Source organism: Bufo gargarizans, chromosome 6, assembly GCF_014858855.1.
Source record: "Bufo gargarizans isolate SCDJY-AF-19 chromosome 6, ASM1485885v1, whole genome shotgun sequence".
NCBI classification, from domain to species: domain Eukaryota; kingdom Metazoa; phylum Chordata; class Amphibia; order Anura; family Bufonidae; genus Bufo; species Bufo gargarizans.
In genome coordinates this window covers 25,326,847-25,351,916 of record NC_058085.1, presented here as the reverse complement: position 1 = coordinate 25,351,916, position 25,070 = coordinate 25,326,847, and the positions used below count along the sequence as shown (strand labels likewise).

General features: G+C 46.0%; 1 long non-coding RNA gene and 1 pseudogene across 1 annotated transcript in view; both read right to left on the bottom strand.

Annotated features, from left to right (window-relative positions):
- The window catches only part of LOC122940393, a 459,251-nt pseudogene that overhangs the window by 108,908 nt on the left and 325,273 nt on the right, over positions 1-25,070 (bottom strand).
- The window catches only part of LOC122940483, a 31,616-nt gene continuing 6,769 nt past the window's right edge, over positions 224-25,070 (bottom strand). The window contains exons 2-3 of the long non-coding RNA XR_006390308.1: positions 410-553; positions 224-282 (exon numbers count right to left, since the gene is read on the bottom strand). This is a non-coding gene — a long non-coding RNA (uncharacterized LOC122940483). The remainder of the gene's footprint in view (positions 283-409; positions 554-25,070) is intronic.

Sequence of the window (25,070 nt, the reverse complement as noted above, 5' to 3'; positions counted from 1 at the left end):
TCCTGACACCTTATGGGAACCTGACAACACAATGATACAGTCATCACCCAGATCCCTTCATAGCGTTCCTGTATAATGTCCCAGCATTCCCAGCAGTGTCACCTCTCCAGTCAGCAGCTCAATCATCTTGTTGGTGAGTTCTAGGATCTTCTCTCTATTGATTTCCTCATGTATCAGGGGGTGAGGTGGAGGCCTCATGATTGGGCTCAGGGTTCTTCCCCATCCTTCAGACACAGGGGCCTGACAGCGCTCACTAGAGGTCTTCTTCACTACTATGTAGTCCTGGTTATGGAGAGACAGTAATAAATATCACTCTATAAATCTTCAGAGTCCCTCACCTCTCCAGTCATGTCCATCTGTTAGTAACATAGATAAGATGATGTAATGCGACGTCATCAGAATCTCTCACCTCTCCAGTAAGACAGAAGAGGATCTCTAGAGTGAGATTTATTATCCTCTCCGCCATCTTGTCCCTGTCCATTCTTGTAGGGTCAATCAGGAGAAGGATCTTATATAGAAGATCTCCACTGAGCGAATCCTATATTGTGGGAACCTGAATGGAGAGAAGATGAGAAGATGTAAAATCCTACAAAATCCCATGTAAAATACAATAACTGGAGATAAGAGGAGACATGGGAGGAGATAATAAAGTGTAGATGTTGTGTTCTCTCTTTTTATATGGATCGAAACATGTGTGAGGTCAAGGCAGTTTCATGATATGTCATAAAATCCAATATATGTAAAATACTAAACATAAGATGATCAACGAGTAATAAAAATGGGAATAAAAAAAAAATTATATAAAATAAAATGCAGACAGACCTGCAGAGCGAACTAACACCCCGGAATGAAGATCATATAAGCCCTTTTACACTACATGTGTCTATTTTATTCTATATTTCTTTATTCCCAGTTTTATGATTTGTTGATCAACTTGGATGTTTTGTATTTTATATATATTTGATTTTATCATCTAGATCATTTGTAGGTTTCATTTGTTGGTTTATAGAAAACCGCAGGGTGTGCGTTGTGAATGACTAGAATACTAAAAAAACAGCCTGACACGGTCCGGCCCAGGTTCTGATATCAGCACAGCTCCGGATAAGGAGCGATTGGTCCCTCATTTTTATACTATTGCAACCACTGAGGAACAAAACGTACAGTTTGGAAATGCGTCTGGTGTAACTGCGGTATTAATCCATCGAGTGTAACTGCGGCACCAACCTATTGAGAGGAATAAACGTATCCTTCATACCATTCCGGACACTGAACAGCAGAAGTCGGTGTTCCCGTATCCCTACTACACACGCGCAAGTAAGTGTCCCGGCACACGGGAGAACTATAGGATCCAGCAGCGCATCGAGATCATAGGTGAGGGGAGTTCATCAATATCAGATTGGGGGAAGGGGGGGGGGTCCAACACCCCCAGCCGATCAGCTGTATGAAGAGAAGGTACACGCTGTGCGCACCTGCCGTCTCCCGTCTCTCTTCCTGCTTGCCATAGACAAGACAGAGGCGAGCAGGACAGGAGACGGCGCGCACCTTCTCCTCATACAGCTGATGTAATGACCGGCAACACGCACAGGGAGGAAAAAGGGAAAGTCCTGCCCAAGGGAGAGGGAAAGGTGGTGACCCCTAACTCTCCTTGCGGCTGGCACCTGACTGCCCTGACGTCCCTAGACGGGTTCCTCACCCGTGCGGCGATCACGTGCCTAAACCCTGGCTTTCCCTGAAATGAACCCTAGATAATGAACGGGCCGGGAAACAGAGGGAAACACCAGGGAGAGGACAGACAAACACAGACAAAAACAAACACCCAGGTGGACGACAACAACTGTCCACAAAAGGTCCAACAGGGATCCGGAGGGTAGCGTTCTGGATCAACTACCAGAGAACGCAGCAACACAGCTCCAGTGGGTCAGAATAGATGTCCAGGCAGGAAGCTCTATATCTGGCAACCAGAGAAGTGTGAGAGGGGAATATAAGGAGGATTGGGAGTGCTGGACAAGGAACAGCTGAGAGAAGGAGCTACGGATCCCTGAGTGAGCCAAAAGGGTTCGCAAAGCAAACCCAGAAAGCTACAATAAGGAAACATCCCTATCTTACATAGAGCGTGCAGCCAACCGCTGCGACCTCCTGACCCCGGGTACAACGGAGTCAGGCGTGGCTCTTGACACCCTCGTGACAGTACCCCCCTCTCTACGAGGGGCCTCTGGACACTCAGGACCAGGTCTCTCAGGATGAGAGGCATGAAAAATCCGAACTAGCCTGTCGGCGTTTACCTCAGACGCAGGAACCCACATTCTTTCCTCGGGACCGTAACCTCTCCAGTGCACCAGATATTGGCGAGAGCGGCGGACCAGACGAGAATTAATAATTTTGGATATCTGAAATTCTAAATTACCATCCACGACAACAGGAGGGGGTGGCAGCGGTGACGGTTCTAGAGGTGGAACATATTTTTTGAGTAACGACTTATGAAAGACATTATGGATTTTAAAAGTCTGAGGCAACTCCAGGCGAAAAGCCACGGGGTTGATGATGGCTACAATCTTGTACGGACCAATAAACCTAGGACCCAGTTTCCAAGAGGGAACCTTCAATTTGATATTCCTAGTAGATAACCACACATAGTCATTCACTCCTAGGTCCGGACCTGGCGACCGTCTCTTATCAGCCATGCATTTGTATTTACCTCCCATATTTTTCAAGTTAGCTTGCACCTTCTGCCATACCGATGAAAGAGATGACGAAAACCGTTCCTCTTCGGGAACCCCAGAAGACCCCCCCTCTTTGAAAGTACAAAATTGGGGATGAAAACCATATGCACCAAGAAATGGTGACTTGCCAGTGGATTCCTGACGGCGATTATTTATGGCAAACTCAGCTAAGGGTAAATATGACGACCACAACTCTTGGTTTTCAGACACAAAACATCTTAGATATGTCTCCAGGTTTTGGTTGGTACGCTCAGTCTGTCCATTCGACTGAGGATGGAAAGCTGAGGAAAAGGACAAGTGAACCCCCAAACAGGAACAAAAAGCTTTCCAAAATTTAGAAATAAACTGGGTTCCCCGATCCGAAACGACATCGGAGGGGACCCCGTGAAGCTTCACGATCTCACTGACGAATACCTGAGCAAGAGTTTTAGCATTAGGTAGTGTGGGTAACGCAATGAAGGGTGCCATTTTGCTAAACCTGTCCACTACTACCAAAATACCTGTTTTACCTGCAGACAAAGGTAAGTCAGTGATAAAATCCATAGACAGATGTGTCCATGGTCTATTGGGAATGACGAGTGGTAATAGAGACCCTGCAGGACGTGTATGTGAAACTTTTGCGCGCGCACAGGTAGAACAAGAAGACACAAAATCCAATACATCCTGACACAACCTTGGCCACCAAAAACGACGAGACAATAGCTCCAAGGTTGCTTTACCACCCGGGTGCCCAGCAAGTGCCGAATTATGATGTTCCTTTAATAATTCGAGACGTAGGTTCAACGGTACAAACAATTTCTCTGAGGGGCAAGAGACCGGGGCGTCCCCCTGGGCCTCTAACACCTTCCCCTCCAAAGCAGAGTGTACCGCAGAGACAACCACTCCTCTTTGAAGAATGGGCACCGGATCACTCACATTACCCCCTCCAGGGAAACAAGTGGATAGTGCATCAGCCTTGGTATTCTTTGCCCCAGGACGATAGGTAATCACAAAGTTAAACCTGGTAAAAAATAGCGACCACCTAGCCTGTCTAGGGGGTGAGACGCTTAGCTGATTCGAGGTACAGCAGATTTTTGTGGTCCGTAAACACAGTGACGGGGTGGACTGCCCCCTCTAAGAAGTGACGCCACTCCTCAAACGCAAGTTTAATAGCTAACAGTTCCCTATTGCCAATATCGTAGTTCTGTTCTGCTGCAGATAGTTTTTTAGAAAAGAAAGCGCAAGGATGCCATTTGCCAGGAGACGGACCCTGAGACAATACAGCCCCCACTCCCACCTCTGATGCATCGACTTCAACAATAAAAGGCTGAGAGACATCAGGTTGGACTAGTACAGGTGCTGAGGTAAACCTCTCTTTTAGAGAGGAAAAAGCAACTTTAGCGGCGTCAGACCATTTAGAAAAATCAGTCCCCTTCCTAGTCATGTCAGTAAGGGGTTTTACGATCACCGAATAATTTTTAATGAATTTCCTATAGAAATTCGCGAAGCCCAAGAACCGTTGTAATGCTTTGAGGTTCTCAGGAAGATCCCAATCTAAAATTGCCTGGACCTTCCTAGGATCCATACGGAAACCTGACGCAGATAAATAATAACCTAGGAATTGTATCTCCTGAACGGCAAAAACACATTTTTCAATTTTAGCATATAATTCATTCGTCCGTAGGACCTGTAGTACTTGTCTGACATGCTCCTCATGTGTTCTCAGATCAGACGAATAAATTAAGATATCGTCTAGGTATATTACCACAAACCTGCCGATTAGATGACTAAAAATGTCATTAACGAAATGTTGGAAGACGGCAGGAGCATTGGTCAGACCGAAAGGCATAACTAGATTTTCATAATGCCCCTCAGGGGTGTTAAAAGCTGTTTTCCACTCATCCCCCTCTTTAATACGAATCAGATTGTAGGCCCCCCTAAGATCGAGTTTGGAGAACCACCTAGCACCCGAAATCTGGTTAAACAGGTCAGGAATGAGAGGAAGAGGGTATGGGTCTCGGATGGTTATCCGATTTCATTCACGAAAATCTAGGCAAGGACGCAGGCCCCCATCTTTCTTTTTAACGAAGAAAAACCCTGCAGCCACGGGTGAAGAAGAGGGTCTGATGTGTCCCTTAGCCAGACTCTCGGAGATATAATCTTTCATGGCTTGTCTCTCTGGACCTGAAAGATTATATAACCTGGTCTTGGGTAATTTTGCGCCAGGAATAAGGTTAACCGGGCAATCATAAGGACGATGAGGTGGTAACTTCTGACAACCCTTTTCAGAAAAAACGTCCTCAAAGTCCGAAACAAAAGTAGGTAGGGTAGCTATGGAGGCGACTAAGCAATTGCTATTTAAGCAATTTTCTCTGCACGGCTCACTCCACTCCGATATCTCCCTGGCCTGCCAATCCACCACTGGATTGTGCGCTACCAACCAGGGAAGGCCCAGCACTACCGGAGTGGGAAGCCCCTCCAGAACATAACATGAGAGCATCTCGTTATGGTGGTCCCCTACCCGAAGGTGTAAGTTATGAACAATGTGGGTGAGATTTCTCTGAGACAGAGGAGCAGAATCTATAGCAAATATGGGAATAGGTCTCTGTAGTGTACAGAGAGACAAACCCATAGTGCAGGCAAAATGGGCATCTATCAAATTTACCCCTGCTCCACTGTCTAGAAAGAAAGAAATAGTCTCTGTCTTATCACCAAAAACAATAACCGCTGGCAACACAAATTGTGATGTACGTATGGAGGAAACGTATACCCCCCGGCTGACATCCTCCACACAGCCTGGGGTTAGTAGTTTTCCGACGGTTTTTTTGTTTCTGAGGAAAGAAGGACAGACATTAATGAAATGACCCCTCTCCCCACAAAAAAAAACAAACCCCACGCCTACGGCGAACCTCAGGAGGACGGACCTGACGAGTAGTTCCTCCTAGCTGCATTGGCTCGTCTAAGTCCGTACAGACTAACTGCTGCTTGGGAGGGGTTACCAATGGCTCCGGTTTTTTCAACCTGTCCCTAAGACGTCTATCTATACGGATAGAAAGGGACATAACTGCATCAAGGGAAAAGGGGGTCTCATACAATGCAAGCGCATCCTTAACCCTTTCGGATAACCCAGAGCAGAACTGACTCCTGAGAGCCGGGTCGTTCCATTGGGTATCCGTAGCCCATCTACGGAAGTCAGAGCAATACTCCTCTACCGGCCGCTCTCCTTGTAGGAGTCTCCGTAATTTTGATTCAGCCAGTGCGACTCGGTCAGGGTCGTCATATATGAGACCCAAGGCCCCGAAAAACTCATCCACTGACCAAAGCGCCTGAGAATCAGTAGGTAAAGAGAACGCCCAGGACTGCTGGTCCCCCTGCAGCAGGGAAATAACAACCCCCACCCGCTGTTCTTCATTACCGGAGGAGTAAGGGCGCAGCTTAAAGTATAATTTACAGGCCTCACGGAAAATCAAAAACTTGTCCCTTCCCCCAGAAAATCTGTCAGGGAGAGGGACCTTGGGTTCCGCAACAACCTGGTTACCAGTAGCAACCGCTGGACTTGCGGTCTGTTGTAATTGCTGCTGTTGAGGGAGGACCGACGCCTTCAATCCTGCCACCTCCAAAGACAGGCCATGAGATTGTTCAGACAGAGCAGCAATTTGATCCATACTGGATTCTAAGTAGGTAAAAAAAATTTTTTTTTTTTTTTTTTTTACCTACACAAAAATAAGGGCCAGATATAATGTAATGACCGGCAACACGCACAGGGAGGAAAAAGGGAAAGTCCTGCCCAAGGGAGAGGGAAAGGTGGTGACCCCTAACTCTCCTTGCGGCTGGCACCTGACTGCCCTGACGTCCCTAGACGGGTTCCTCACCCGTGCGGCGATCACGTGCCTAAACCCTGGCTTTCCCTGAAATGAACCCTAGATAATGAACGGGCCGGTGGGATCGCTAGTCCTCACCACTGATACTAAGAGGGAAACACCAGGGAGAGGACAGACAAACACAGACAAACACCCAGGTGGACGACAACAACTGTCCACAAAGGTCCAACAGGGATCCGGAGGGTAGCGTTCTGGATCAACTACCAGAGAACGCAGCAACACAGCTCCAGTGGGTCAGAATAGATGTCCAGGCAGGAAGCTCTATCTCTGGCAACCAGAGAAGTGTGAGAGAGGAATATAAGGAGGTTTGGGAGTGCTGGACAAGGAACAGCTGAGAGAAGGAGCTACGGATCCCTGAGTGAGCCAAAAGGGTTCGCAAAGCAAAACCCAGAAAGCTACAATAAGGAAACATCCCCATCTTACATAGAGCGTGCAGCCAACCGCTGCGACCTCCTGACCCCGGGTACAACAAAGTCAGGCGTGGCTCTTGACACCCTCGTGACAGCTGACCTGTGGGGGTGCCGGATGCTGAATCCTCGCCAATCCGATACCGATGACCTATCCTGAGGATAGGTCATCAATATTAAAAGCCCAGAGAACCCCTTTAAAAAGCAGTTTGGGAATTAGCGTCAAATTTATAAGAATTGTTTGTAAACTTCTAAGACTGTTCTAAAAAAAATAAAGTGACACTTACAGAATGAGGAACATAAAGCAGACATATGGGGGATGTAGAGTAATAACTGGTTTACGAGGTATCACTATCTGCCGGAAAAGCTGAGAAATTAACATTCTGAAAACTGTGAATTTTTCCAAATTTTCTCTGAAGGGGTTAATGCAGGGAAATCTAACCGCAGTTTGTCCGTCATTTCACCGTCACACATAATAAAGATGGCGGTTTGATACCCACATGGTGTAGAGATGGGTCTGCACGGCTGATCGGTGGAGAAGACTTCTGGAGGGTCAGGATGCGGACTCTGACGGAGGGATTGAATGAAGAAATCCATGGAATTCCAGAATCTCTCCGTTTCTCCGGGTCATTCTGCCCTTCTCCAATATGGTGCATTAATACTTCTCCTCATGTGCGCATGCGCTGCACTCTGCTTGGCTCCTCCTCCCCATTTCCCCCTGTGTGTCCTCTTAGTGCCGGGGACAGGGTTTCCTTCCTTCCTGTACGCGCATGCGCCACATAAATAAGTGGTGAGTATTATATTATACACGGATATAAAAGGCTTCTCACACACAGCAGCACCAACCCCAAGATGAAGGCAGCAGCTGAAACGTGCGTCGGGGAGGACACATCCCCTACAGATGTCTGTCATATGGGTTGGTGATTTTACTATTGTTTATTTTAGTCACTTTACTTGTGAATTTCCTTTCGCCGTTCTATGATTTCTGTCTCGTCAGCGCCTCACACTGGAGACCTGCGCACTTCTTCTCCGTTATTAGTAATTCTCTATTTATTTAGATCTTTCGGGAGCCGTTATATCATATTTATCATCTACGAGCAGAATTACTGGCTTCACACCGACCCCCATAACAGTGTCATCCACAGCGCCCGCCCCCATAACCGTGTCATCCACAGCGCCCGCCCCCAATAAGTGTCATCCACAGCGCCCCGCCCCCCATAACGGTGTCATCCACAGCGCCCCGCCCCGCCCCCCATAACGGTGTCATCCACAGCGCCCCGCCCCGCCCCCCATAACGGTGTCATCCACAGCGCCCCGCCCCCCATAACGGTGTCATCCACAGCGCCCCCCCATAACAGTGTCATCCACAGCGCCCCCCCATAACAGTGTCATCCACAACGCCTCCCCCATAACAGTGTCATCCACAGCGCCTCCCCCATAACAGTGTCATCCACAGCGCCCGCCCCCATAACAGTGTCATCCACAGCGCCCGCCCCCATAACAGTGTCATCCACAGCGCCCGCCCCCATAACAGTGTCATCCACAGCGCCCGCCCCCATAACAGTGTCATCCACAGCGCCCGCCCCCATAACAGTGTCATCCACAGCGCCCGCCCCCATAACAGTGTCATCCACAGCGCCCGCCCCCATAACAGTGACATCCACAGCGCCCGCCCCCATAACAGTGTCATCCACAGCGCCTGCCCCCATAACAGTGTCATCCACAGCGCCCGCCCCCATAACAGTGTCATCCACAGCGTCCCCCCCCATAACAGTGACATCCACAGCACCCGCCCCCATAACAGTGACATCCTCTCCCCCTGCCCCCTAATGTGCCAGTATCAAGTGCCTCTCTCTTCCCTAGGGTTGCCACCCGTACGGGAATGACCCACAGTCCGGGTTTGTAATCCTGTGCCCGGGTACAAGCCTTTCTCAGACCCGGGCACAGGATCAGCTGTGAATGATGGTGGCAGGTGCCGGGCACAGGGAGATGAGCGCTTCTATAGTCATCTGTATCACCGTCCTCAGGGGAGGGAGAGGCGTCTCCCTCCCCTGTTCCTCTGATAGGCTGCAGGCACAAGACCCGCAGCCTATCAGAGGCCGTTGCAGGCGGCACGATGATGTCATCACACCGCCTGAGCCGTGCAGCAGAGTACACAGGCCAGGAAGAGGCCTGCATCGCATCGTTGGAGGTAAGTATACGTTTTTTCGTTTTTGTTTTTTTAGAGAAGAGAGGCATCTGAAATTGGCACATATGGGGGGGAAGGGGTGAAAAGAGGCACCTTATACTGGCAGCTATTGGGGGGGGGTGAGAAAAGAGGCACTTGAAACTGGCACATATGGGGGAAGGGGGGGAGGCACCTTATACTCGCACATATTTGGGGGGGGGGGAGAAAAGAGGCACTTGAAACTGCCACATATGGGGGAAGGGGGGGAGAGGCACCTTATACTGGCACATATTGGAGGGGGGGAGAATGAGGCACTTGAAACTGCCACATATGGGGGAAGGGGGGGGGGGAGAGGCGGTGCAACAGTGACCAGGGGTAGAGGCGGGACATGGGCGTGGATGGAGGCAGGACATGGGTGGGGCCTGGAAGGGGCCCTCCCCCCCTTCTGTTCGGGTTTGGCTTGAAGAAAAAGGTGGCAACCCTACTCCTCCCCCTTTTATGTGCCAGTATCATGGCGCCAATAGCCCCCCTCCCTTCCGGCAGTAAAGTAACAGTCTGGTATTTAAAAGAAAAAAAAAAAAAACTTTTATACTTACCTCCATGTCAGCGATGCGATGCAGGCCTCTTCCTCTTCCTGTGTTCCCACCAGCCTCTAGTGTTGAAGATTTGGTGCTCGTGTTCTTATTTAGCCTGTCTTTCAGAAAAGTTTATGATGGGATTCGAACCCATGACCTTATGTATCAGAGGCAAAGCACTTACCCACACAGCTATGAGAGCTGTATAGCCAATTACTTAAAAACCTATATATAAGACTTCTACTGTAGATAACTTTGATACCTAGTGTACAACCGTACACATGACAGTTGCCCCAACACACCCAGCACTGCTACATCCATACACAGTGTGCTGGGGCAGCTGTCATGTGTATGTACACTAGGTATCAAAGGTATCACTAGGTATATTATTATTTTTTTGTAAGTAACTGGTTATACAGCTCTCATAGCTGTGTGGGTAAATGCCTTACCCACACAGCGCCACACAGATCTGTCACTTACCAGTAGGAGGAGCGCCGGCCGGACACAGACAGCGCAGGTAAGTATAAGCTAAGTAACCATGGCAGCCAGGACTGCAGTAGCATCCTGGCTGCCATGGTAACCGATCGGAGCCCCAGCGATTAAACTGGGACTCCGGTCGGAAATGCCACTCTGCTGCCACCAATGATTGGGGGGGGGGGTAGGGGGGATGTGAGCCTACCAATGCTTTTAATACTGGGCAGGGGGGGCGCACTGGCCACCAATGCTTTTAATACTGGGGAGGGAGGGGGGTCTGGCCCCTGCTGCCTGGCAGCACCCGATCAGGGGGCCGAGATCCGCACAATTAACCCCTCAGGTGCAGCACCTGAGGGGTTAATTGTGCAGATCACAGCCCCCTGTAAGAGATAGAGTGCTGCCAGGCAGCAGGGGGCAGTTGTGTACACAGTTCTTAGTATATTCTAACTTGAAGCGTCCCCATAACTATGGGAACGCCTCTGTGTTAGAATATACTGTCGGATCTGAGTTTTCACGATCTAACTCAAATCCGATGGTATATTCTAACATAGAGGCATTCACATGGTGATGGGGATGCTTCAAGTTAAAAATTTACCATTGGATTGGAGAAAATGATGATTACACTTACCGGTAATTGGATTTTCCTGACCCCACGACAGCACCTTAGAGAGATGGCTCCGCCCCAGGACTGAGGTGGAGCCGCTCTCCCACCTCAGTGAGTTTCCAGAGCATGAGAGGGACTCCCCTTACGTTAGTTTAGTTTTAACACACATTTTTATTTTATTTTTTTTGCAACACCCGTGAACACACAGACTTACACCAACAGGGAGGGAATAAAGAGGTGCTGTCGTGGGGGCCAGGAAAATCCGATTACCGGTAAGTGTAATCATCATTTTTCCCCTCCCCCACGACAGCACCTTAGAGAGAGATTTCAGAGATCATCCTCAGGCTGGGAGACATCGATAAAAACCACAAAATGGATTATTATTTTGGGTCTAAGAGATTAAGACAATCGAGAACTAGGAGAGCAAAGAATTCCGATCGTCATAATCGAAGGAATAGGTCTTTTTCGAACCATGACCGTGAGGACGCTGGTACACTCTCGGACGCATCATCAGGCTCTAGCTACAAGCAAGCCTGCGCATCTGAGAAAAGATCGATTTACAGCACGCCGATTAACCCGGACAGGAGAATGCCACATATACCTCCAACTACCCCGCTTAAAAGGGGAAAAATCGACGGAGCCATTTCAGAAAAAACTGAATACTGAACCTGTCTCAAACAGAGACCGGAGCGCATCAGATACTACAAGAATAGAGGAAGGCACCGCAGCGCCGGAGGTGGAATCGAATCCCCAAGCATCCGACTCACTGGATGAAGACATATATGATCGAGAGGGGAATACTCATGATCCGAAAGAACGTGAGGACGATACGCTGACAGCGAGTCCTCAACAGCACAAAATCGAAATTCAACAAAAATCGGCTCAGGACGCAGTGAGTATTCAACTGATGCATGAAACTGTGACAGATCATTTTGCCGAATTTCAGGCTACAGACAAGGAACTGTCTGCCAACCTTTTAAAAGATTTGCTCCTAGCCTTAAGATCATCAATCAATACCGATTTCAAACAGACTATAATGCCCTTTCAACAAGCAGTAGAAGAGCTGGGAGACAGGGTCTCTCATATTGAAAACAAGATGGGCGATTTTGCTTCATCACAGAATGAAGTGATAGATAGACACAACGAATTAGAAGAGCGTGTCGATTTTATGCAAGTTAAATAACTGATTTAGAGGATCGTAGCAGGAGGAACAATGTCAAATTTAGAGGGGTTCCTGAAAGCGTTTCCAACAGTGATCTAGTTCCATATATACAAGATTTGGTCAAAGAATTGATACCACAAGCAAAGGACTTTGAATTGACTATCGATAGAGCGCATAGACTTCCTAAGCCACTATATTTACACAAGGACGTACCCAGAGACGTCCTTGCTAGGTTCACATTCTTTTTTATTAAAGAACAGTTACTCAGGGAGATGAGAAAAGACCCTGTTCTACCAAAACAGTATACTGGGCTTAAGCTTTTTACGGATCTTTCAGCGGCGGCTAGCAAGGCTAGAAAGGATTTTGCGGTGATCACTAAAACTTTAATTGCAAACAATATTAACTACAGATGGGGTTTTCCTGTGAAGATTTTGGTGTTTAAAGATGGAGTCTTACATGTACTCAAATCCCCAGAATCTGCACTAGTCACCCTGAAAGAATGGAATTTACAAATAGAGCGACTCCCAAGCTATCAAGATAAAACTCCTGGAAGAATGCAAGAAAGCCGACACAAATTTTAGGACCACAGAAAGCAAACAAAGCAACCGAGACAAAGAGACAATCCTTGAGGAAACCACAGGGAGCATGACTCAGTGTGGAGGGGGGAAAGCTTTGTGTTTGCCAAAAAACCCACCCTGTAAATCCTGTTGATGACTTTGGTTCATCCGTTTTCTTTTGCCCTGTTTGCTATAGGGCTATATATTTTTTTGTTCTTATTTAATGCTAATGTTTTATGTGATGATTGTTTGAATGTTACTTTTTATGCAAGAACCCTCCAGTACTTTCAGACCATTAACCACTTCTCCCTTACTAGATCTGTTTGCTTGATAGGAACAATTGATGCAATTTTCATTGAATGCGATTTGTGTGGTGACCTGGAAGAGGTGAGGTACTCAGCTGTGTCTAAATTTCAGGAATGGCTATTAATGTAACTTCAATTAATATACGGGGTGTAAACTCCCCATTCAAACGTAATCAGCTGTGGAATGAGGCTTTAGGTAGGAAATGTGACATACTGTTTGCCCAGGAGACCCACGTTGCAAAAAATAGTACCCCCCAGATAAGACACAAAAAATTTCCAAAAGTAATATACTCCACATATAAAAAAAAGAAAAGGGTTGTCCTAATTGCATTTAAGGATTCAATTTCAGTGGATATTAAGGAGCAATACATTGATCCTGGAGGGAGGTTCATCATACTTATAGCTTTAGTTGACAATATACTGTTTACTTTAGTGAATGTATATGCCCCCAACATAGGTCAGACAAAATTTTTGAGGAAGCTACTTAAGAAAATTCATAGCATGAAATCTGGCCATCTTTTAATAGGGGGGGATTTCAATGCGGTTCTCAATTCTGTCTTGGATACCACGCATGGTGGAAGATATAGAGACTCAGCATTCCAGAAGCTAGTGGAACTAAATGATCTTTATGACCAGGGCTGTGGAGTCGGAGTCGGAGTCAATTTTAGGTACCTGGAGTCGGAGTCGGAAAAAAATGAACCGACTCTGACTCCTACTAAATTTAAATTGGAATAAAAAAGCAAGTTTAAATGTCTGAATTCATAAACAGTTATAATTAATGACTTCTCTACTGTAAGAATAAAGGCCAATGCATGCAGTGCCTCACGTAACCGCAAAACAGACGCGTTCAGTGATGTGAAGAAGCTTTTCATATGCTTCACTATATGGCACGCCATGCACAATTAGGAGTGGCAATACATATACTTTCCATTGTGTTGTGTTCTGATGTTACAGGGAACACAATGCCCATGGTTTACCGAGCCTCTCACTGATAAGGGATTAAGTAAATATGTGTTTTGCAGGACTAGAGACACTTGTATAAGTGAAGGGAATGGAGGGTCAATAGTTCAAGACTGAAGCTGTAAACCATGGATGTCAAACTCATGGCCCTCCAGATGTTGCAAAACTACAACTCCCATCATTCCCTGATAGCTGTAGTATGCCCAGGCATGATGGGAGTTGTAGTTTTGCAACAGCTGGAGGGCCACGAGTTTGACATCCAAGCTGTGTAAACCATTGGAAAAACTGCTGTCATTCAGCTAAGGCTATAAAACGTGTAAACTCAGAATGTTATCTTAAACTTTAAACATGACTATGGGATTCTTCTAGGGAAATCATGTTTTAAAATAAATGTCCCTTCCTGGATCCTCCCACTGCCCTATCTTCAGCAGAAGATCAGCACACAAAGGAGAAGGCAGCAGCTTCTGCCCAACTACCTCTCTGTGCTAGAAGAGCTTAGAAGAACTTCTTTCTTTCCTTCAAGGAATGTATAAAATACATTCGCATATTAAATACAGAGGAGTCGGAGTCGGGGAGTCGGAGTCGGGGAGTACAAAAAACTGAGGAGTCGGAGTTGGAGTCGGAGTCGGAGCATTTATCTACCGACTCCACAGCCCTGTTTATGACATTTGGAGACTTCAACAGGTATCAGAAAGGGATTACACTCATTTTTCAAATAAGTGCAACTCCTATTCAAGAATTGACTATTTCTTAGTTGAGCGACCACTTATTGATCTGGTGTCTAAGACAGTAATTGGAAACATCATCTGGTCGGACCATGCCCCTATTGATCTGACCATATCCACTACGCAAAAACAGATTAACGACTACGTCTGGAGAGTCAATCCATACATTTTAAATAATGATAAACTAGCGGACTCAAATCGAGACAGATCTGAAAGAATATTTCAGTATAAATGACACCCCAGGCATGGATCCTTACACTATTTGGAATGCTCATAAGGCCAAGATTAGAGGCTCATTCAGGTCACTAGGCTCCTATCTAAAAAAACAAAGAGAGAGACATGGATGAGTCCCTGAAATTGCTAAGAAATTTAGAATCTAAAAATAAATCAAACCCGTCATATACAACCACTGCGGAACTTCAAAAAGCAAGATTTAAATTGTACAACCTTCTCCTGTTTAAGTATGAGAAATCTTTGAGACAATCTAAAATTAAATTCTATTCTCATGACAACAAGTCAGGAGCACTACTTGCCAGACGGTTGAACAGTCAAATTCTAAAATCCAAAATTAGACGTATAGTTCATCCCATTACGAAGCAGATTAAAATTGCCCCTAGGGATATTGCAAATTCCTTTAAGGACTACTATGAGAAATTGTACAATATAGCTTCAGACGTCCCAACACCCGTTGGAGTCAAAAATTGCAGAATTCTTAGATAAACTTGATTTACCTAAAATTGAACCGGAACAGCTTCATTATTTGAACCTACCAATTTCCCTATTGGAAATATCTAAAGCTATAAGGACATCCCCTAACCAGAAATCACCAGGCCCGGATGGTTTCACTGCTGAGTATTATAAAAAATTCAATAGTATCCTTCTCCCGTATCTTCACAAGGTATATAATGTTGCATTTCACTCGGGTAGTGTCCCTGAAGATATGCTAAGAGGCACGATTGTGACTATTCCAAAACCGGGCAAAGATGACTCTGAGGTTAAAAACTACAGACCCATCTCACTATTAAATGTGGACCTAAAAGTCTATGCGAAAATTATAGCAGATAGGTTCCAGAATATTCTTCCGAAATTAATCCACAAGGACCAGGTGGGCTTCCTGAAAAAGAGGCAAGGCCCAGATAATACTAGACGCAATTATTTCATTGCTCCAATACTGCGAGCGCCATACAACTCCAGCCATCTTCCTGACAATTGATGCCGAGAAGGCATTCGACCGTATCAATTGGACGTATGCATTCGGGGTTATGGAAAATTTTGGAATAGTTGGGGATATCCATTCTGGTATTAAGGCGCTATATAGCAACCCTTCAGCTAACATTTATGTTAATAGCTCTCTGTCAGCGCCATTTAAAATCACAAATGGCACTCGCCAAGGATGCCCTTTTTCCCCCCTACTTTTTGTTCTATCAATGGAACCTTTGGCGACAGCTATCAGATTGAACCCCGATATAAAAGGAATAGGATTAGGTCATAGTGAATACAAGTTAGCTTTATTTGCTGATGATATTATTTTGACACTCACTAACCCTCATACATCACTGGAAGCCTTTTTTGAAACCACTAGATCCTTTAGTAACGTCTCCTATTACAAAATAAACCAGGACAAATCCCAGGCCTTACCACTTAACATTAATTCGATCTTACTAAATGATCTTAAAAAACGGCACACCCTGGATTAGCAAAATTCAGAAATTTCATACTTGGGTATACAGGTGTCACATCCTTCATCTAGACTTTTTGAAAACAACTATCCCAAAATAGCCTCCGATATTAATAAAGACATGGCTGAGTTTTCTAAGAATACTATCTCATGGCTTGGCAGAATAGCGGCATACAAAATGTTGCTTCTGCCAAGGCTTCTATACCTCTTCAGGTCGCTACCAATTGCTATTCCTGATTCATACTTTGCATCTTTAAATTCTAAACTTGGACTGTTCATTTGGAATCACAAAAAACCCAGAGTTGCCTTTAGAACTATTACTGGTCACCACAAAAAAGGGGGACTGGGAGTGCCACATTTGCAATACTACTATTTCTCGGCTGTCTTAGATCAATTATCCCATTGGTGGTCAGTTAACCCCGAAAAATTATGGGTCCAAATTGAAAGGAAAATATGTGGCCTATATACAATGAGGTCTAGACTTCTAGCACCTATTTGGGGATTTTCCCCCCCTCCCCCACCCATTAATACGATTGGTATCTCGGATGAGATCTGGAAAATATTTCTCAAAATGAAGAAGGGGAAATATTACTCTCCCCTAACAGATGCCACACTTGAATTTTTGAGTGATCAAGTTCCTTTGGTCCCTATTCCAGAGTGGAAAGCTATTGGTATTGACTCCCTTCAACATTTCTTTGGAGGGGGGGCGTTTACCTCCTTCTCGATACTTAAAACCCAATTTAGACTTGAGAGAGATGATTTCTATAGGTTTCTAAACATTAGAAATTTTGTCAATACACAAAAAATAGTAGAGAGAATTCAGCTACCTCACATGACATTAACCACTTCAGCCCCGCTAGGTGAAACCCCCTTCATGACCAGGCCACTTTTTACACTTCGGCACTACACTCCTTTCACCGTTTATCGCTCGGTCATGCAACTTACCACCCAAATGAATTTTACCTCCTTTTCTTCTCACTAATGGAGCTTTCATTTGGTGGTATTTTATTGCTGCTGACATTTTTACTTTTTTTGTTATTAATCAAAATGTAACGATTTTTTTGCAAAAAAATGACATTTTTCACTTTCAGCTGTGAAATTTTGCAAAAAAACCGACATCCATATATAAATTTTTCGCTAAATTTATAGTTCTACATGTCTTTGATAAAAAAAAAAATGTTTGGGCAAAAAAAAATGGTTTGGGTAAAAGTTATAGCATTTACAAACTATGGTACAAAAATGTGAATTTCCGCTTTTTGAAACGGCTCTGATTTTCTGAGCACCTGTCATGTTTCCTGAGGTTCTACAATGCCCAAACAGTAGAAAAACCCCACAAATGACCCCATTTCGGAAAGTAGACACCCTAAGGTATTCGCTGATGGGCATAGTGAGTTCATAGAACTTTTTATTTTTTGTCACAAGTTAGCGGAAAATGATGATGATTTTTTATTTTTATTTTTTTCTTGCAAAGTCTCATATTCCACTAACTTGCGACAAAAAATAAAAAATTCTAGGAACTCACCATGCCCCTCACAGAATACCTTGGGGTGTCTTCTTTCCAAAATGGGGTCACTTGTGGGGTAGTTATACTGCCCTGGCAATTTAGGGGCCCAAATGTGTGAGAAGAACTTTGCAATCAAAATGTGTAAGAAATGACCGGTGAAATCCGAAAGGTGCACTTTGGAATATGTGCCCCTTTGCCCACCTTGGCAGCAAAAAAGTGTCACATGTGGTATCGCCGTACTCAGGAGAAGTTGGGGAATGTGTTTTGGGGTGTCATTTTACATATACCCATGCTGGGTGAGAGAAATATCTTGGCAAAAGACAACTTTTCCCATTTTTTTATACAAAGTTGGCATTTGACCAAGATATTTTTCTCACCCAGCATGGGTATATGTAAAATGACACCCCAAAACACATTCCCCAACTTCTCCTGAGTACGGCGATACCAGATGTGTCACACTTTTTTGCTGCCAAGGTGGGCAAAGGGGCACATATTCCAAAGTGCACCTTTCGGATTTTGCAGGGCATTTTTTACACATTTTGATTGCAAAGTTCTTCTCACACATTTGGGCCCCTAAATTGCCAGGGCAGTATAACTACCCCACAAGTGACCCCATTTTGGAAAGAAGACACCCCAAGGTATTCCGTGAGGGGCATGGCGAGTTCCTAGAATTTTTTATTTTTTGTCGCAAGTTAGTGGAATATGAGACTTTGTAAGGAAAAAAGAAAAGAAATGAAAAATCATCATTTTCCGCTAAATTGTGACAAAAAATAAAAAATTCTAGGAACTCGCCGTGCCCCCCACGGAATACCTTGGGGTGTCTTCTTTCCAAAATGGGGTCACTTGTGGCGTAGTTATACTGCCCTGGCAATTTAGGGGCCCAAATGTGTAAGAAGTACCTTGCAATCAAAATGTGTAAAAAATGGCCTGCGAAATCCGAAAGGTGCCCCTTTGCCCACCTTGGCTGCAAAAAAGTGTCACACATCTGGTATCGCCGTACTCAGGAGAAGTTGGGCAATGTGTTTTGGGGGGTCATTTTACATATAACCATGCTGGGTGAGAGAAATATCTTGGCAAAAGACAACTTTTCCCATTTTTTTATACAAAGTTGGCATTTGACCAAGATATTTATCTCACCCAGCATGGGTATATGTAAAATGACCCCCCAAAACACATTCCCCAACTTCTCCTGAGTACGGCGATACCAGATGTGTGACACTTTTTTGCAGCCTAGATGCGCAAAGGGGCCCAAATTCCTTTTAGGAGGGCATTTTTAGACATTTGGATCCCAGACTTCTTCTCACGCTTTCGGGCCCCTAAAAAGCCAGGGCAGTATAAATACCCCACATGTGACCCCACTTTGGAAAGAAGACACCCTAAGGTATTCAATGAGGGGCATGGCGAGTTCCTCGAATTTTTTTTTTTTTGCATAAGTTAGCGGATATTGATTTTTTTTGTTTTTTTTCTCACAAAGTCTCACTTTCCGCTAACTTAGGACAAAAATTTCAATCTTTCATGGACTCAATATGCCCCTCACGGAATACCTTGGGGTGTCTTCTTTCCGAAATGGGGTCACATGTGGGGTATTTATACTGCCCTGGCTTTTTAGGGGCCCTAAAGCGTGAGAAGAAGTCTGGAATATAAATGTCTAAAAATGTTTACGCATTTGGATTCCGTGAGGGGTATGGTGCGTCCATGGGAGATTTTATTTTTTGACACAAGTTAGTGGAATATGAGACTTAGTAAGAAAAAAAAAAACAAAAACAAACAAAAAATGTCCGCTAACTTGTGCCAAAAAAATGGCTGAATGGAGCCTTACCAGGGGGGGGGGTGATCAATGACAGGGGGGTGATCAATGACAGGGGGGTGATCACCCATATAGACTCCCTGATCACCCCCCTGTCACTGATCACCCCCCCTGTAAGGCTCCATTCAGACATCCGCATGATTTTTTACGGATCCATGGATACATGGATCGGATCCACAGAACGCATGCGGACGTCTGAATGGAGCCTTACAGGGGGGTGATCAATGACAGGGGGTGATCAGGGTAATCAGGGTGATCATCCCCCTGTCACTGATCACCCCCCCGTAAGGCTCCATTCAGACATCCGCATGATTTTTTACGGATCCATGGATCGGATCCACAGAACGCATGCGGACGTCTGAATGGAGCCTTACAGGGGGGTTATCAATGACAGGGGGTGATCAGGGTAATCAGGGTGATCATCCCCCTGTCACTGATCACCCCCCCGTAAGGCTCCATTCAGACATCCGCATGATTTTTTACGGATCCATGGATACATGGATCGGATCCACAGAACGCATGCGGGCGTCTGAATGGAGCCTTACAGGGGGGTGATCAATGACAGGGGGTGATCAGGGTAATCAGGGTGATCACCCCCCTGTCACTGATCACCCCCCCTGTAAGGCTCCATTCAGACATCCGCATGATTTTTTACGGATCCATGGATACATGGATCGGATCCACAGAACGCATGCGGACGTCTGAATGGAGCCTTACAGGGGGGTTATCAATGACAGGGGGTGATCAGGGTGATCACCCCCCTGTCACTGATCACCCCCCCTGTAAGGCTCCATTCAGACATCCGCATGATTTTTTACGGATCCATGGATACATGGATCGGATCCACAGAACGCATGCGGACGTCTGAATGGAGCCTTACAGGGGGGTTATCAATGACAGGGGGTGATCAGGGTAATCAGGGTGATCACCCCCCTGTCACTGATCACCCCCCCTGTAAGGCTCCATTCAGACGTCCGCATGATTTTTACGGATCCATGGATACATGGATCGGATCCGTAAAAATCATGCGGACGTCTGAATGGAGCCTGATAGGGGGGTGATCAATGACAGGGGGTGATCAGGGAGTGTATATGGGTGATCACCCGCCTGTCATTGATCACCCCCCTGTAAGGCTCCATTCAGACGTCCGCATGATTTTTACGGATCCATGGATACATGGATCGGATCCGTAAAAATCATGCGGACGTCTGAACGGAGCCTGACAGGGGGGTGATCAATGACAGGGCGGTGATCAATGACAGGGGGGTGATCAGGGAGTTTATATGGGGTGATCAGGGGTTTATAAGGGGTTAATAAGTGACGGGGGGGTGTAGTGTAGTGTAGTGTGGTGTTTGGTGTGACTGTACTGACCTACCTGAGTCCTCTGGTGGTCGATCCTAACAAAAGGGACCACCAGAGGACCAGGTAGGAGGTATATTAGACGCTGTTATGAAAACAGCGTCTAATATACCTGTTAGGGGTTAAAAAATTCGGATCTCCAGCCTGCCAGCGAGCGATCGCCGCTGGCAGGCTGGAGATCCACTCGCTTACCTTCCGTTCCTGTGAGCGCGCGCGCCTGTGCGCGCGCGTTCACAGGAAATCTCGGCTCTCGCGGGAGGACGCGTATATGCGTCCACCCAGAAGAGCAGGACCGCCGGCAGGACGCAATCCTGCGTACGGCGGTCCTGAGGTGGTTAATAAATGACCTATTCAGGAAAAAAAGGGAATAACTACATTCTATACCCATCTAACTGAATCATTGAATGTTGTAGCTAACAAACATATGGTAAAATGGGAGGATGATCTACAGATGAAAATAGAATTGCGAGAATGGCATATATCCTTTTCTAATACCCATAGGTACTTTCACAGCACTAACCATAGAGAAGTGTTATTCAAAACATTTCTGAGATGGTACCATACCCCGAGCAAACTACACTTGATTTTTCCAGATACATCGGATAAATGCTGGAGACAATGTGGGGGGAGGGGCACACTTATGCATACCCTTTGGGATTGTGATATCATAAAACCCCTATGGAAAGCTACTGAAGTTGTTATTAAATCTGTCTTAAACTTCCATCTTGGTTTATCTCCACAATTGGCATTATTACTAATAGGTCTGGATGATCTTCCAGAAGAATCCAGGTCGATTGTGGCACACTTGGTCATGGCTACCAAGTTGGTCATAACAAGACATTGGAAGTCTATAGACACTCCACATTAGGGCTGCAACGATTAATCGATGTAATCGATTATATTCGATAACTGGATTCGTTGTCGACGAATCCAGTTATCGAATAATCGCCGATTCGTTGCTATGCGGGCGGGCGGTCGCTGCATCTTTATTTTACCTTTTTACAATGACGCTCCTGTAACAGCCAGGCAGAGCGGACGGCGGCGTAACGTCACTCACTCACGTGACACGCCTGCTCCGCCTCCTTCATTCATGAGGTGGGCGGAGCAGGTGCGTCACGTGAGTGAGTGACGTTACGCCGCCGTCCGCTCTGCCTGGCTGTTACAGGAGCGTCATTGTAAAAAGGTAAAATAAAGATGCAGTGATTAGTCCGACTTATAAGCATCGGGGCCGGGGCTGTTATGGGGAGGGGGGAGGATCTGTCTATGGCACTGCTATGGGGAGGGGGGTCTGTGTATAGCACTGCTATGGGGAGGAGGGGGGTCTGTGTATGGCACTGCTATGGGGAGGAGGGGGGTCTGTGTATGGCACTGCTATGGGAAGGGGGATATGTGCACTGTTATGAGGAAAGGGATCTGTGCACTGTTATGCCCATAACAGTGCACATATCCCCCTCTCCATAACTGCGCCACCCACAGATCCCCCTCTCCATAACTGCGCCACCCACAGATCCCCCTCTCCATAACTGCGCCACCCACAGATCCCCCTCTCCATAACTGCGCCGCCCACAGATCCCCCTCTCCATAACTGCGCCACCCACAGATCCCCCTCTCCATAACTGCGCCACCCACAGATCCCCCTCTCCATAACTGCGCCACCCACAGATCCCCCTCTCCATAACTGCGCCACCCACAGATCCCCCTCTCCATAACTACGCCGTCCACAGATCCCCCTCTCCATAACTACGCCGTCCACAGATCCCCCTCTCCATAACTACGCCACCCACAGATCCCCCTCTCCATAACTACGCCATCCACAGATCCCCCTCTCCATAACTACGCCATCCACAGATCCCCCTCTCCATAACTGCGCCGTCCACAGATCCCCCATAATAGTGTCGTCCACAGATCCCCCATAAGTGTCGTCCACAGATCCCCCATAAGTGTCGTCCACAGATCCCCCATAAGTGTCGTCCACAGATCCCCCATAAGTGTCGTCCACAGATCCCCCATAAGTGTCGTCCACAGATCCCCCATAATAGTGTCGTCCACAGATCCCCCATAATAGTGTCGTCCACAGATCCCCCATAATAGTGTCGTCCACAGATCCCCCATAATAGTGTCGCCACAGATCCCCCATAATAGTGTCGTCCACAGATCCCCCATAATAGTGTCGTCCACAGATCCCCCATAAGTGTCGTCCACAGATCCCCCATAATAGTGTCGTCCACAGATCCCCCATAATAGTGTCGTCCACAGATCCCCCATAAGTGTCGTCCACAGATCCCCCATAATAGTGTCGTCCACAGATCCCCCATAATAGTGTCGTCCACAATTTGTTTTAATATGGCCTTTGAACATATTTTTTCAAGTAAGATCATATAAACCTCTCTATTTTGTATTTTTGTCGTTTTTGCCGATTAATCGTAGAAATTAATCGGCAACTAATCGATTATTCAAATAATCGTTAGCTGCAGCCCTACTCCACATATAAAAGAAGTTTAGCAAGCGGTAAACAATACTTGCTCATTTGAACAAACAATTGCACGGATCCAAAATAAATCTTCTACGTTTCACTACAGATGGGACAGATGGTTGGAAAGTAACTACTATCGATCCCAAATATGAGGGCTATTCCTGCAGTATTGTGTTAGGTTATAGGTTATTGTAGTTTTGTTTTTAGTTTCTCTATTATATTGATTCAAATATAACTTTTATGCTAATCTGTATTTCTTGATTAACTTACTTTGCTAATTTTATTCATCAATATTAGATGTAAAACGTTATATTTTCATTTCCCTTGCGACATAACAGCTATGTTTTGTTTTATATGTTTAAAAAATAATAAAAAGATTTTTACAAGAAAGTGGACGGAGAAGACCAGGTGGCAGCCCGACAGATCTGTTCAATAGATACGCTGGCCCTCTCTGCCCAAGAAGTGGACACCGCCCTCGTGGAGTGAGCCCTCACAGAAACAGGGGGAGACGCACCGGATACTGAATACGCCAATGATATAGCTTCTCTGATCCAGCGGGCAATAGATGCCTTAGAGGCAGTATTACCTTTCCTAGCCATCAAACAGAACAAATAAGGCGGAAGACTTCCTCCAGTCTTTAGTCACATCCAGGTACTGCAAAATACACCTCCTGACATCAAGGGAATGCAGCTCCTTCTCTCGGTCATCTTTTGGTTCTGAAAAGAAAGCTGGAAGAACTACCTCCTGAGCCCTATTAGCCCTAGAAGGAACCTTCGGCATAAAACCGGGATCTGGTCTGAGAACTACCCTGTCTTCTCTGATGGACATAAAAGGGGGGGTTAATGGATAGGGCCTGAATCTCCCCAACCCTCCTGGCTGACGTTAAAGCTACCAGCAAAACTAGCTTAAGGGCAAGCACCTTAACTGAACAAGAGACTAGAGGTTCAAAGGGATGTCTGGTAAGGACATTTAACACTAAGTTAAGGTCCCAGGGAGGAAATCTAGGGCCTGTTACTGGCATATTCCTATCTACTGCCTTAAAAAACCTAATGACCCAAGGGTCCATGGCTAAACTCCTTCTCCCTAAGACTGACAAAGCTGACACCTGCACTTTTAGTGTACTTTTTGCCAACCCTAGGGACAATCCCCTCTGTAAAAAATCCAACACCTGAACCACTGAAAATTCTAACGGCCAGGAAACCCTTTCTGCGCCTATAAAGGACAGGAATTTTCTCCATACTCGTGCATAAATAATATTCGTCACCTCCTTCCTACTTTTCATCAGAGTGGAAATGACCTCCTTAGAGAATCCCTGACTAGCTAAAAATGACCTCTCAAATTCCCTGCCGAAAGATTTAGAGACTCTACTTCCGGGTGGAACACTGGACCCTGTGACAATAGGTCCGGAATTCCTGGCAGGATCCACGGATCCGAAACCGACATTGTTCTCAACAGGGAAAACCACGCCCTCTTCGTCCAGAAGGGAGCTATCAGATTTACTCTTGCCCCTTCGTATCTGATCTTCCTTATCACTAGCGGAATCAACTGTAGCGGGGGAAAGGCATAACCTAGCGGAAAGTCCCATCTCTGGAGGAAGGCGTCCACCCCAGATGGGCACTCCTTTGGACTGAGGGAGAAGAAATTCTGTACCTTTCTGTTCTCCCTTGTGGCGAACATGTCTACTGAAGGCAGACCCCATAATTCTACTATCTGGGAGAAAATCTCTGGATTCA